This window comes from Ischnura elegans, chromosome 10, assembly GCF_921293095.1.
Source record: "Ischnura elegans chromosome 10, ioIscEleg1.1, whole genome shotgun sequence".
In the NCBI taxonomy this organism is placed as follows: Eukaryota; Metazoa; Arthropoda; class Insecta; order Odonata; family Coenagrionidae; genus Ischnura; species Ischnura elegans.
In genome coordinates this window covers 44,472,261-44,485,887 of record NC_060255.1, presented here as the reverse complement: position 1 = coordinate 44,485,887, position 13,627 = coordinate 44,472,261, and the positions used below count along the sequence as shown (strand labels likewise).

At 37.5% G+C, this 13,627-nt stretch overlaps 1 protein-coding gene across 1 annotated transcript in view; it reads right to left on the bottom strand.

Moving 5' to 3' along the window:
- LOC124167081 (microtubule-associated protein futsch) overlaps window positions 1–13,627 on the bottom strand; it is a 492,547-nt gene that overhangs the window by 295,257 nt on the left and 183,663 nt on the right. The gene's annotated exons all lie outside the window — the stretch shown is intronic.

Below are 13,627 nucleotides of genomic sequence, written 5' to 3'. Positions count from 1 at the left end.
ATCATTATGGATTTAATGGGACTTGCACCACCTTCGATATTGATTTCAAAGATTCAATGAGGAGTTGAATATTTGTATTTTACTTCAAGGCATGAAATCAATGGCAACTATGTGAATTAAGTTAATGAATTATTTTTTTGAACAAAACTCAAGGTTCATCATCATCTCTTCAACGCTTAAAGTTGTTTTTTTTTTGGTAAGGCGCGGAAAGTATTTGACGAGTAATTCGAATGAAAGTAAAAACGCATGAAGAACGTGTAAAAACTCTCGAAAAATTTTAGTTTTAAATATCTTTTTATTTAATGCCAACGAATTTATATCTTGCCAAGGGATGAATATGTATACGAATGTCTGGTAATTACTGCACTCCTGAGCTGGTACTAGAAATGCTACGTTTGAGTTCTCGTTACATTTTAGAACTCTAAAGGTATAAGTTGATTTTCACGCCAGCTGATCAAAAGGCACTTCCAGCTGAAACCTCATCAGCAAGTGTTACATTTTGGTAGGACTTATTTAATTATGCCATAAAGTACCTAAATCAAACATTTTAATGATTAATTTATGCAATGCCATCAAATAATTATCAAAATGATGGTTTGCATGTAAAAAGACTGAATAGTAGATAATAGTGAACTAGGAGCCTTATAAAACATGCTGTAAATTAGTAAATGATAAATTTTAAAATTAAAAAATGAATTCAAATCTTCAGATTAAAAGAAATAGTCTAAGATGATTATGAGTGCATTTTGTCTACGAAGTCTCTCGAACAAAAATCTATCACTGAAATCATGGGTCAGGTATACAAAATTTTTGATGGCAGCATGTAATAGTCAATTCACGACAAACAACCAAACTCTAAATCCAAACCTCGGTACACATTTTACAAGCTCCCCTATTTCTCTTCAATTCATATAATTCCATAAATGTGAATATTTTTTAATTCATAGAAACGGCACAGAGAACAAGGCTTACGCCTCTGTGGAGAAACTAGTCAGGAAATAGGTGACACGCAAATGATTATACATGCTAATGGCTATATAATCTAACATAGATAAATACACTGTTCACATCAGTAAGGGAGCATTGCGATGCGTATCAGATTAAATATTTTATGCTTTAGATTAGACACAAAGATAGTTCTATGCCCTAAAATAATGATTTATGAATCATATTCTACCCTGCTACAACTTAACTGAGAAGTAAATGTGGTCCAGATGACCTAACAAGTTCGTATCTCTTACTTATTTTTACCCTTTTAGTGCCAACCGGTTTGCAGACTGTACTATGCTAAAAGTGCTGAGGCTTGTAGTGTAGGTTAGGAAAAAAATTAGCCCTCAAAAGCAACAAAAGGTATATATTAAAAAACTTTAAGAAATCTTTATTAAATATGGTTTCACCTTTTTAATGTATTATTTGACGAATTTTTGGTATTATGAGTTAATTTTTCATAATTTAAATAAAATATTTAATGTTAAAATAAAATGAATACTGACTCGGCGATCGCGCTCCCCGGCTATCTAAGGGTTAATACTTTTCTTCAAAAATTCAAAAACACCGCGTGGGCGTAGTGCGTACCCATAATGGCATCGACGAGGAGCACCGATCTGCCTTTTGGGTTTGGAAGCATGGGAAGCGGGCGAAGGGAGTTTGGAGTGAGAGTAGAGAGATGTGTTTTGGGTGAGTGGCATTCATAATGGAGTGCAAATGAGGCTCCGGAGGGCGACAGACGGGCAGACGTGAGAGAGGAAGCCCCGTCCCCGTGGGGGGCGGGCGAGGACGGGGGTGAGGGCGCCCCCAACCTCTTCCGCCCCACTCCAGGTGACGTCGACTGCGAAATCGGAGGCCGGTGATGTGTTCGCGTGCGTTTGACGGCCACCCGTAGTAGATGGGGTGGAAGTGAGAGGTGTTTCAAACGAAACCACTCTGTGTTTCTCCAGTATCAGAAGTTTTACTTTGATAGTGAAGTAATGCGTTCACTATTATTGCGTTATTGCCCAACGTGGTAGAAAACTTTCACCATTTCAGTGCCAGCCCATGTTTACTACATGTATACTGAAGAGCAGCAGGGATTTTTTTTGGGCAAACTTTGTAGGCATACATTTACAAAATTATATAAAACCTAGTATGTATTTTCTGGAGCTAATTTTTTTATGTGCCCTTAATACTGACGAGTTTGTTAAAACATGACAGATACTAAAAAACAGTTACAAAAGCTACCAGAAGCACTTAAAGTAAAAGGAAGAAAGATACTTAAGAAAATTACTCCTTTTCCACGATATCCTCTTTCGGAGTCTGTCCTTCATGAGGTTATGAAGACACATTTAATTTCCAATATCCCAGATCAACAAAAACTTGGAATGCTCACGTGCAATTATTTTGACGAATGATCACTAGAGCTTGTGTGCCATAATGAGTCAGAAATCCCATCTCCTTGGTGACTTCATTCCAAAGAAAATACTACTGTTTGTCTTTTTCGATTGTAATACCTCTGAGCTAAATATTTAGGTCGTCAGACCGTTATATATTCAATTTCATTGATATGGTGTATAATTTTAGCTCTAGTTTTCTCATTAATCGAGCTATCATAGCCCATGTGTGGAATTGTGTGGTAACTGGAATGGCCAAATAATGGTATATATGAACACTATCGATAATGACATGCTAACTTGATACTGAGGTCAATTTCGAAGTAATATTTCACAGTACGTTGTCGCCTGCGTCAGCGATATTTATTTGTGGTTATTTTTACGTAAAATAGTTCTTTTTATGCCTCGATCAACGTAAAAAAGTGACTTATCCACAATCTTGAAGGTCAAGTGAAGAAAATTTAGGATATGTGGCTTCATTGTTGAGCTAATTGGAAATCGTAATTGGCTAAATACAAGGGATGAATATTTATATAATGTTTAATAACAGATAGTATTGATATTTTTGAATCCAGTTATTTAAGCATTAACAAAGCCGGTGATGACCTTTGGGAATCACCTCTAATGATGGAAATAATTATCACCTGCCATTTTACTCAATTTTTAGCCACTTGCAATGTACATATGATTAATATTAACGTTAAAAATGTGATAATTGAAAATGAACTTTGATCGTATTCTGTTATGAAATATTTCAAGCTCTAAACCTCGATTAACAATTTAGCTCCATGTCCAGTCCTGCTTATGCAATTTTAATGTCGTTTTTCATTCAGCATTTCAAACTCCATATTAAAATTAGGAGTTTCACTTCCAAGTACTGTTGTCTAATTGATGGAAGATTACTAAAACTTATCTCCTCATGAACATCATGCGTATACAAAAACGTACTATTATCGAGCAATTGATGCAGGATTTAATTATTTTGCTGTCTAATAAGGGTTGCTCAATTATGCCTATGTGATTTGCGAAAAATATTTGGATCAAAACTCCTTTACTGATTTTGGATTTTAAATTCCGGTAAAGATAGTGTGGGATACAAAGATTTCCTTTGGCATTTACTGCTTTTCTATGGTATGCTCCGTAGGAGTTTGTACTTCATAAGAGGCGTTGAAGTTACATTTCATTTTCAGTTACGATATCTCAGCTCCTAAATTCCTGCCTCAACTCTAGGTCCGATTGAATTTCTTCCAAAATTAAAATCAGTTGGCTTATTGAAAATATGTTTTATGTGAAAGTGTATTGCATTATATTTGCGCCATTGGCTACTAATTGCACTTTCTTTTAAATTATTTTTATATTAGTTACTTTCTATGCCAAGTTAAAGTATGGCGATGGAGCATGATGCTTCTTGCAATAGAATCTGTAGTCTGTGGCAGGTGTTAAATTAATTGAAGAGAGATTTTCCCCCCTGTTCTTGATGCTGAGTTGAAAATTTAGGGTGTGACATAATCAATTAGTCAAGTAATTCTCAGAGGTGTGTCACTGCGTCACGAAATCGTAAGACAGGTGCTATAAAGCGGCGCTAAAAATAGCGCCCGCACGCTAACTGCCGACTGATGTGTCTTGCAGTGGAGAAAAAACACTTATTCCCAACGATTTAATAGGTTTTACCAGGTTTTCCGGAGGAAAAAGTGTGTCATTTTCATCCACTATTACAAATGTGCTGCTTTTAATATCCCTTATATTGTATTTTTATTGCCTCAAAAAATGGCTTTAAATTCTGGAAAGAGTATTTATCAATACGCATTCTTTTACCGGTTTTTATAGCATTATATATCAAATCATGGTAAAAATGTTGATCAATGCCACGATTTGGACAAAAATGAGATATAATATTCGTATTGTCTTAAAATCATGATAAAATAAAGTTTATGCTTGTCATCGTACTAATTTTTAAACGATTATAAAATGAATTGTGTATTAGAAGTCAAACCAGGATAGTTCTCTGGTAGGAGTGAAGACATTACACGTGGCACATGCGGAAAAGAAGTGGCAACACGCTTGGTATGAGTTTATGAAGTCATCAAAGGGTTATAGCCGTCGATTATTCTTCGCAAATAGCTCGAAACGTAGAGTTTGCATCGAAAAATGTATAAATACAGGTCTTTTTATTTTCAAAACCCTATTACCAATAGATATTTCAGAAAATGAGTTAAAGAGCGCATTACCAAGACCACAACAGTTTTTTGCATCAACAAGGCCTTGGGTCGCCTAAATACCCCTTGGGCTGCTGAGGTTAAACTCATCGACCTAAGTATCGATTTCAAATCCGGTGACTGGCTACGTTTAAAATGCAGCACCGTTATCTTTGGTAACTCCCTCTTCAGGGAGGCCAGCATTTCTTCCGTGATTATCTCAATTGTTTCTCCTCCTTTCTCCAGCTGTGTATGCGCAAGAGGAGCGGTGACTCGCTCGGCATGAGTTTGTGACGTCATCAATTTATCTGTGAAAGGGTTAAGGCCGACAATTTTTCACCGCGAATAACTCAAAACGTTCACTTCACATTGGAAAACTGAAAATTTTCGTTTTTAAATCTCTCTCACAATAAAAATATTAGAAAATGAATTTACGACTCAATTGTTATGAAGTATGTAATACACAGTGATAATATTTTATTTCTCTATAAACGACAAAATTTTTTTGACATCGCAGATGCACAACCACAGAGAGATCATCCTCAGATACACTATCGTAATAATGACCATATTGTTACATAATAAAAAATGTCTTCCAGAGGAACTTATGACACATTAAGTGATCTACAATGACGATACACCACAGAGAAAACAATGGAATTGAAATCAAATTAGGAAAATTCTATAAAGGAATATGGTTTGAAAATACTTCGATGGGATATCCCCAATAGTATTTTTGCTGGAAATAGCCAGAGCTTCAGGAAGGAAGGTAGAAGGAAAGGAAGACCACATCAGTGTTTTGCATCAACAAGGTCTGAGGTAGTCCAAATACCCCCTTAGGTTACTGAGGTTTAAGTGTTTGACCAAAGTATTGATTTCAAATCCGTTGATTAGAGACTTTTAAAATGCCGAACCGTTATCCTGCGTCTGTCCTCCTTCAGGGGACCTGCAATTATTCCAATTTCTCTGTCACGGTATATACGCTAGAGAAGCGGCACACGCTCGGAATGAGCTTTTGACGCTATCAACTTTACTTTTATTATTTGTGCGAAAGGATTAAGACCATCAAATTTCGCCCCAAATAGCTTCAAGGGCATTGAAAATGACATAGCGTGTTAAAACTATGGTCTTCAGTGTAGTTACATATAAAAGTACGGAAATTACCTTTTTTTGTATTTTATCAAGGATGTATTGCATTTCCACCACGTCAGGCCTAAAGCGATTTCATATGTTCGAAACGTGGACTTCGCATTGAAAAACGGAAAAGGATAAGCCGATTTATTTTTGAAACTCTCACATCGTCAAATATATAAGTATGAGTAAGCGAGCCCATTTCCTAGGACCAGGGGCGAATCTATGGGCAAAAGAGGGCTATAGCGTGACTCTTTTGTGGTCCGTGACAGCGTGTGCCAATCCACCGTATACGACGGTCACCAGTGCTGCCAATTTGAAAGACTGCGAATTACTATTATTATTATTTCTTTTTTAAATTTTTTCACAGCATTTTTGCTGGTTTTAGGCGAGGTAGGGGTATCACCAAGCACTCTCGTCTTTTTACCCTGTGTTGAAAAATTTTCTGACAATCCGGCATGTATTTAAAATTGCTACTTTTTGTATTGTAATGAACAAGTTTTTCGGCAGTACAATAGTTTTAAGACCTTGATGGATTGAATGAGGCACTACTCCTGTGGCAGAGATAATTGGTATTATGTGAACTTTATCTGATTTCCACAATCTCTTATTTTCATCTTTAAGTTCTTCATACTTTTCCATTTTGTTGGTGTAGGCTATCGTGATGTTATGCGAATTAGATGCGGCAATGTCTATCAAGTACGTTTCATTTTGAATTTTATCTTGCACTGCTAGATTAGGTCTATTGCTAAGGACTGTTTTATCGGTGATAATTGATTGGTCAAAATAAATCTTACAGTGATCGTTTTCAAGGATGGTTTTAGGTTTGTATTTATAATAAGGAACTGCATTTTCTATGAGTTTATACTTTATATTATTGTTATTAATATTATTATCACAATTTAAACTAAATAGAATGATAGTTTTTTCCGACCCCCACTACTGCTGGAATTTTAACCCCCACTTAGCACCCCCCTAGTCCCTATGCTGGATCCACCTCTGCCTAGGGCTACACATGTGTTTTTCATCAACAAGGCTTTGGGTACTCTGAATACTCCCTTGGGCTATTGAGGTTTAAGCCCTCGACCTAAGTATTGATTTCAATTCCGTTGACTCGCGACGTTTAAAATGCCGCACCGTTATCCTGAGTTTATCGTCCTTCGGGAGTGCTGCAATTATTCCGTGATTAGCGTAATTGTTTCTCTTCCTTTCTCTCGCGGTTGCCAGACTGGTCTGGCGTAACTGCCCCTTCCATTTCACTTTCCCACCCATTCCTTTCGGTTGTCGGCACGGGCGCAATTTTTATTTTTATTCGCCGTTTTATTTTTCGGTTGCCTTGTGGTGGTGTCGTGTTTTCGCGTTACTCTTTTATGTGGAGACGGTAAACAGCCGTCCGAGACGGCGCGTGCCAATCCACCGTCTACGACGGTCGCCAGTGCTGCCAATTCGAAAGGCTGCAAATTACTATAATTTTTATCATTATTATTACTTTTATTATTATTGTTATTTTTATCCTTCAATTTTCTTCAGTTTTCACTGAGTTGTTTTAGTGTAAAGAGCACACGGGTTCTCACCAAGGTAGCTCTACTGTTGAATTGCGTTGAGAAATTTTGCGTGGATAAAAATAATGAACGATAAGGGGGAGTAGAGGGGAATTATCATAAGTGGAATTAGGACCCCTAGAAGAGGCCTGCAGCGCATTAATCAGAGAAAAATCTACACAGATTCTGGAAGTTGGCACTAAATAATTTAGAAGTCATAAGGATTAAGAGTGTTCAATTAATGTAACCACCTGGGGACGCGCCCGATGGGGGACGGAAAACCCCGCACGGGTTATTGTTATTATAATTGTCACAAATGGAGATAGAAGTCGACCAATGTCGGTCGTGTGGTAACATGGATTGGTTTAAGCCAAGTTTATACATGGCGTTGCAATGGGAAATTAAGCTAATATACATGGAGATTCACTCGAACGAGTAATAAAATACATACTTTACCCTAAAAATGGTTAATAGACAAGAATCAAAAAGATCAACCAAACTCTAAAGGCCTGGTTACACGGTACATGAAAATGTACAAGAAAATGTGAGAATGTCTGAATCTCAGAATGAACGCGAAAATGCACCGTGTAACCACGCAAAATGTAGGAATGTATGAATTTCTGAAAGCCTGCTCTAATTTCGTTCAGACAATCATACAATTTGAACTCAGAGTCACCTGGTGGCAGACTACGAAAACGACACATTCATTTCATCTGGCTTGTATAGGCGACTTCTTTGTTTACGTACGGCCCCGATAGTTATTTGGATTTGATATGATCTTGCTTGACTTGGATATCTCACTGATTGGATATGGGTGCGAAAGAATGGAACACAAGAAAGGGGATGGGTAAAAGGAAGGATCAGATGGTAAGGCCATTAATGTATGAACCGCGAGAATTGTCGAAGAATGAGATCCAAATGATCGTTAAAAGGTCATAAAAAAGCATGTGATAGGCAAAGAAATAAGTTTCAAGTACTATTTACGCTGTATTTACTCGAGTTCCTGTTTTTGAATCAAGACCGACTGCAAAACGAGTCGAAATTTTAGTTGTTGCGTTGACATGCAGCGAACGCAACGGGCATCGCAGTAATAAATATTGAATTTACCTTGCCAAAAGCCTCATATTTCTCGTATATTCCTGTAGCGTGCGCCGATTCACAGAAGAAGGATGGAGGGAAATCACGACACACTCGCTTTCAAGACTAAAATTCAACTGCCTTTATTATGTCCTATTTTTTATATCACAAGGCTGAAGGGCAGGAGATAATTTTAAAATGTGCTTTTATTATGGAACACTACTATCCAACAAAATTTGAACGATATCGGCGAAAGACACTTCGTGAATATTCCTTGTTAGGGGCTCCTTTCGACGAGAGGCCGGCCGCCCATTACATTCCTTATTTTTCTCCGTGGTTTAAACGTAATCAGTATTTATTCTCGTAAACAGCCACTTTCCTTATAATTTGATCCTACAATGGGTAGAATGATAGGTACATAGAGTTATTTACAAAGTGAAATAAGTAACTTGATAAAATCCTGCGGTAACCATGATTTAAGAGTGTACTTACGTTGAGGATATCCCGTTGACAATATAGATAATGTATTTGACTCCATTCTGTGAATAATTAACCACTTATTCCTCTTATTTTTGTCCTTTCGAACACAAGCAAAAAACTTCTCCGGCGAGTAATTAGAGGTACTAGACGACGGAGCACTTTATATAGTTTTATGGGATACACGATTTATATGGTTTTCACACGTTTTTCTATTGATGGTTCACGCTGCAATACACTTACTGCATTAAGCAAATGATGTAGGTGTGTAACGTAGATCACAATCTGCAATCCACCTATTTGAATTTAATCTTTCCAAAGCTCCCCAAACAATCGCCTTTATTTATTTCAACAACGCCTTGGCAACCCAAAATATTCACAATCCGAGGTTTGACGTTAAAACAGCAATTATATTCGTCAAATATGCGTTTGAGGCCCCACATAGACAGTTTTTCTATCCACTTCCTAGACCTGTCATCCGTGGATACCGTGCCGTGATGTAACGTGCGCACGCTCCGTCACGTGTTTTCAAACAGTCGATGAAGATTATTTTTAATGACTCATATCTCAGCTGTAAAACATTATTCATCCGCGAAATTTTCGGCAAGTACATTTGAGGTAAGTATCTTATTGTTCTAGTACTTTTAAAAAAGTTTGCATGTTCCCCATTTGAAGTTGAAATTATTTGTTGCGCATTTCAAAATGTATGAAAAAATGTCCGAAAAAATGTACCGTGTAACCACCTACTCGTGGATCTTGTCCATGAGAATGTACAAGAATCTGTTCAGAAAACCATTCAGAAAAATGTACAGAATCTTGTACATTCTAATGTACCGTGTAACCAGGCCTTAAGAAAATTTTTTTAAATAGAATAAAATTCAATTTTTAGGTTCTTATTTCCTGAAACTCAAAATTAAGCTAATCACGGAATAATTGCAGCCCTCCCTGTAGAAGGGGTGACTCAGGAATCGGTAGTCTTATGAAATTGACACCACAGTTGACTCGAACAGTTAAATGCAGCTGTAACTTGACAGTAAATTTAAGAGTATTACTTAATGTTACAGAACAGGTCAATGTTTTCATTCCATAATGTATTAATGGGCTCCTCTAATAATTATTTTTCCAAATTTTAATATCAATGCAGAACATTTAGCAGTGCCAATTTAAAAATCGTATTCCTCACAATTCGCATATATTTATCACCATTTATAAACCACAGTTGTGCATGAAAGCTTTAGTTACAAAACATGTAGAAAGCCCATCTAAAATATATCTCAAGAGCTATGCGAAGTCTGAGCTGTAATAGCTGGACTATATTACTCATAGGTCTGAGTCATAGATGACAAGGTATGCTACGCCTAGTTATTTTTTTTAACGGGACTTTATGGTCGACCCCAAATTTGCGCGGGGTTTCTTTAGGCAGTTGCGGTGGACACGTCATCCAGCTAAGCGGTTACTTTCCAGCCTGGTTTCCCCAGCCAGACGCCGGAAAGGGGAACTGCCTCTTTGGCTGGCGGGGAGGGGCGCTACGATTTTTCCGCCCCCCTGTTCCGCCAGGTGTCCCTGGGTATGCTCAAGCCTTTTTTCCGGTGAATGGAGGAGACAGGAAAACAGCTGCGGTTTTCGCACAGCTACAATCCCTCGCGGGCCACTTATTTAGAACGCAAGATGAGGCGGAAGGATAAAATTACATTTTTGCCGCGTGATTTATTATTTTTTTAGTCTTCCATGGTCTTCCTCGAGTCCAGATGAGGTTTCTCCTGTGATTCATCTAAGGTAGGATAGCCTCTCCCTCCGTGCTGGGTTAACTCAATCAACTTTCCCCTTTTCTCCGCTATTTTACACTATCTCTTTTTTTTACAGTATTTTTGATTTTCCGGGTAGAGAATAGATTTTTATTTCTCAGTTTTCTGGTTAATGATAGTATTAGGAGCTAACGGGAAAGGTTATGACGGTTTCCTTTAATGCATTTATTGAAATAATTAAATTAGTTCCATTGCTTGAAAATTTTTAATAACAGTTGGTATTTAAAAGAAATGAGATGGAATTTAATTTCGTATGAAAATCGTAAATTTTCGAAGAAAAATATTAAAATATAAGAGCGATACGAACTTGTTAGGTCATCTGAACCAAATTTACTTATTAGTTAAGTTGTAGAATGGTAGAATATGATTCATAAATCATCGGTTGAGAGCATTGAATTATCTTTGTGTCTAATCTAAAGCAAAAAATATTTAATCTGATACGTATCGCAATACAACCGTACTGGTGGGAACAGTGTATTTATCTGTTAGATTATATAGCCATTAGCACGTATGATCATTTACGTGTAATCTGTTTCCCGGCTAGTTTCTCCATAGAAGCGTAAGCCTTGTTCTCTGTGCTGTTTCTGTTAAATAAAAAAACATACATATTGATGAAATTATATTAGTTGAAGAGATATTAAGGATATAAAATAAGATATATAATAATCATATATTATTTTATGTAAGAGATATAAAATGTCTACAGAGGCTTGGACTTAGAGTTGGGTTCTTAGTCGTGAATTGTTTTGTGAATGAACTATTTCATTGCTTCCAATTTGCTATAACTAGCCCTTGATTTTAGTGATAGATTTTTGTTCGAGAGGCTTTGTAGACACAATGCACCCTTTGATGATCTTAGGCTAAATTTTTTAGTATAAATATTTAAATTTCTTTTTAAAATTTATCATTTACTAATTTCCAGCATGTTTTTTTAAAAGATATCTAGTTCACTGAATTATCAAGCAGTCAATTTTTGTAAAATATTGTGAATCATTGTAGAAAGAGATTTAATGCACCACATTTTCCCATGATACATTTATACAAACCTATTACCAATGGAAAATCGGATTGGATTGTTTTCAGTTTTAATGCGAAAGATTGTGGTGAATGTCTCCGGGACTTTAAAAGCCATAATAGTATGCGAAGAGTTCTGCTGAAAATGCGCCTGTAAAAATGATCGGAAAAAAAATACTGTAAAAATGATCGGAATGTCTGACACTTTGTTTAAAGTCTTAAGGAGCGAGAAAGCCCGTTTTACGTCCCATAAAGTTATCGCCTGATGAAATACCGAATGAAAAAAAAATGGAAGTGAAAAGGCTGTTCGAAGTCTCAAACATTTCCTCACCGCCGAAGAAAAAAAGCTTCGATAGGATTGGTGACATTCGTCGGGGCTGAAGTTAGGGGGTGGGTGGGTATCGAACCGAGGCAATAAAACCACCAAATGTTGTATCCAACAGAGTGTGTCTACCACTCGGGCACGCGACGGAAATAATATCCCCGAGTCGGGCTACGCTTTTCTACCGCGGCATGCGATAAACATCGTGCCATACCGCTCGGATAAGAATGATGCCTACTCCACATCTATAACCCCTCATCTCTCTCGCGAGGTTATCTCCTACATGCCATCCAAGCTCCAGTTTTTCCAGGAAAATTTTTAACGTTTTTATTCCCGACGCTATCCAATACAATGGATATTTTAATGCCGTTTTTCTCTCAGCCCCTTTCCAAGAAGAGGGGAAGTGCCCGTGGGTGTATTTTTCTACCGTTTTCTTTTGAATTTTTTTGTTTCCGTTTTTCATTCCCTCTTCTTTCGCTCTTGGGAAATTCTCGATGCCCTCTCGGCTTCCGTCTCAAGTATTTTCCAACTGTTTCCAATGTTTTCCTTTCATCCGAATCTCATGGAATTACCAATTCATAAGTATATGTTTAAGAAGTTTTAAGCCTTCAATAACTCATAGGAAGAGAGTTGGGGTAGAGTGACAGAGATTTTTCAGAAACTGCTAAAACCCTGCTTTTAGAACCGCGAGGAGGGCACTATAAGTGCAACACACCGTCCGTCGGATGGACGTTAATCTGTGGTCCTTTTTGACGACTTTTATTAGGAGTAGAAATGTCGAGACTAATGTTTCCCTCATCGAGCGACAAAGGGCGCATATAGTGAAATTGATCACAGACCACAGTTTCGTTGAAATTGCAGTCAGCGTCTTCAGGTCGAAGGTGTCGGCGAAACTGTTGACGCCAAAAGCCAACGGACGCGGTGAAAACCCAGAGAGAATGCATAGATCATCTGATCAACGCCGCGAAAGTCTTCGGACCTACACCTCACTATTCTTTTATTATTATCTGTACTCATGTTAGGTCTTTTCCTCATATTTTTTGAGTTTATGTAACTTAGAGCTGCTTATACTTCTGTTGGTTATGCTTAATGAAACGTTAAAGAAAATATTATACTTAAAACCTTTTTGTGCGTAACGTTTTTACAAATGTTGGAAAACGTCTTCTATAGGTCGTGATAAGCTTGTGATGATTCTTTTGGAAAGAAAAACTCGTATCAAATCATAGAGGTTCGCAGAAATGCTTGTAGGTGGCGAATGAAATGCAAAGGAAGAGAAGTTGACGAGAAAAGTTGGGTGCGGAGAAAAAGAGAGAATGAGAAAGCATGAGATGAGGGTGAAACCACTAGATGGACGAAAGAAAAACAATTGCGATGCGGAATGGGTGCGTGCGCAGGGACACCTTTGGACAATGCGCCAAATAAGTCCCGTCTCGTGGGCTTCTCCATTCCCATCTTGGGTCCAGGCCCCTTTCCCTCCTCAAATTCACTCGTACATTTATCCATCCTCTTTGTAATTTTGAGGGATTTCTGCTCTTTTTTCTCCGCTCATTATTTTTCCAGGTGGAAGGATATTTGCTCCAGCCACCCAGCACACATTTTCTTTTCGTCTCCCTTTTCACTCCACCTTGTTGGTCTCCCGCTTATTCACGAGGGAAAATATATGTGTGAAAGAACGAAATCGGGTAAGAAGATTTGAGGT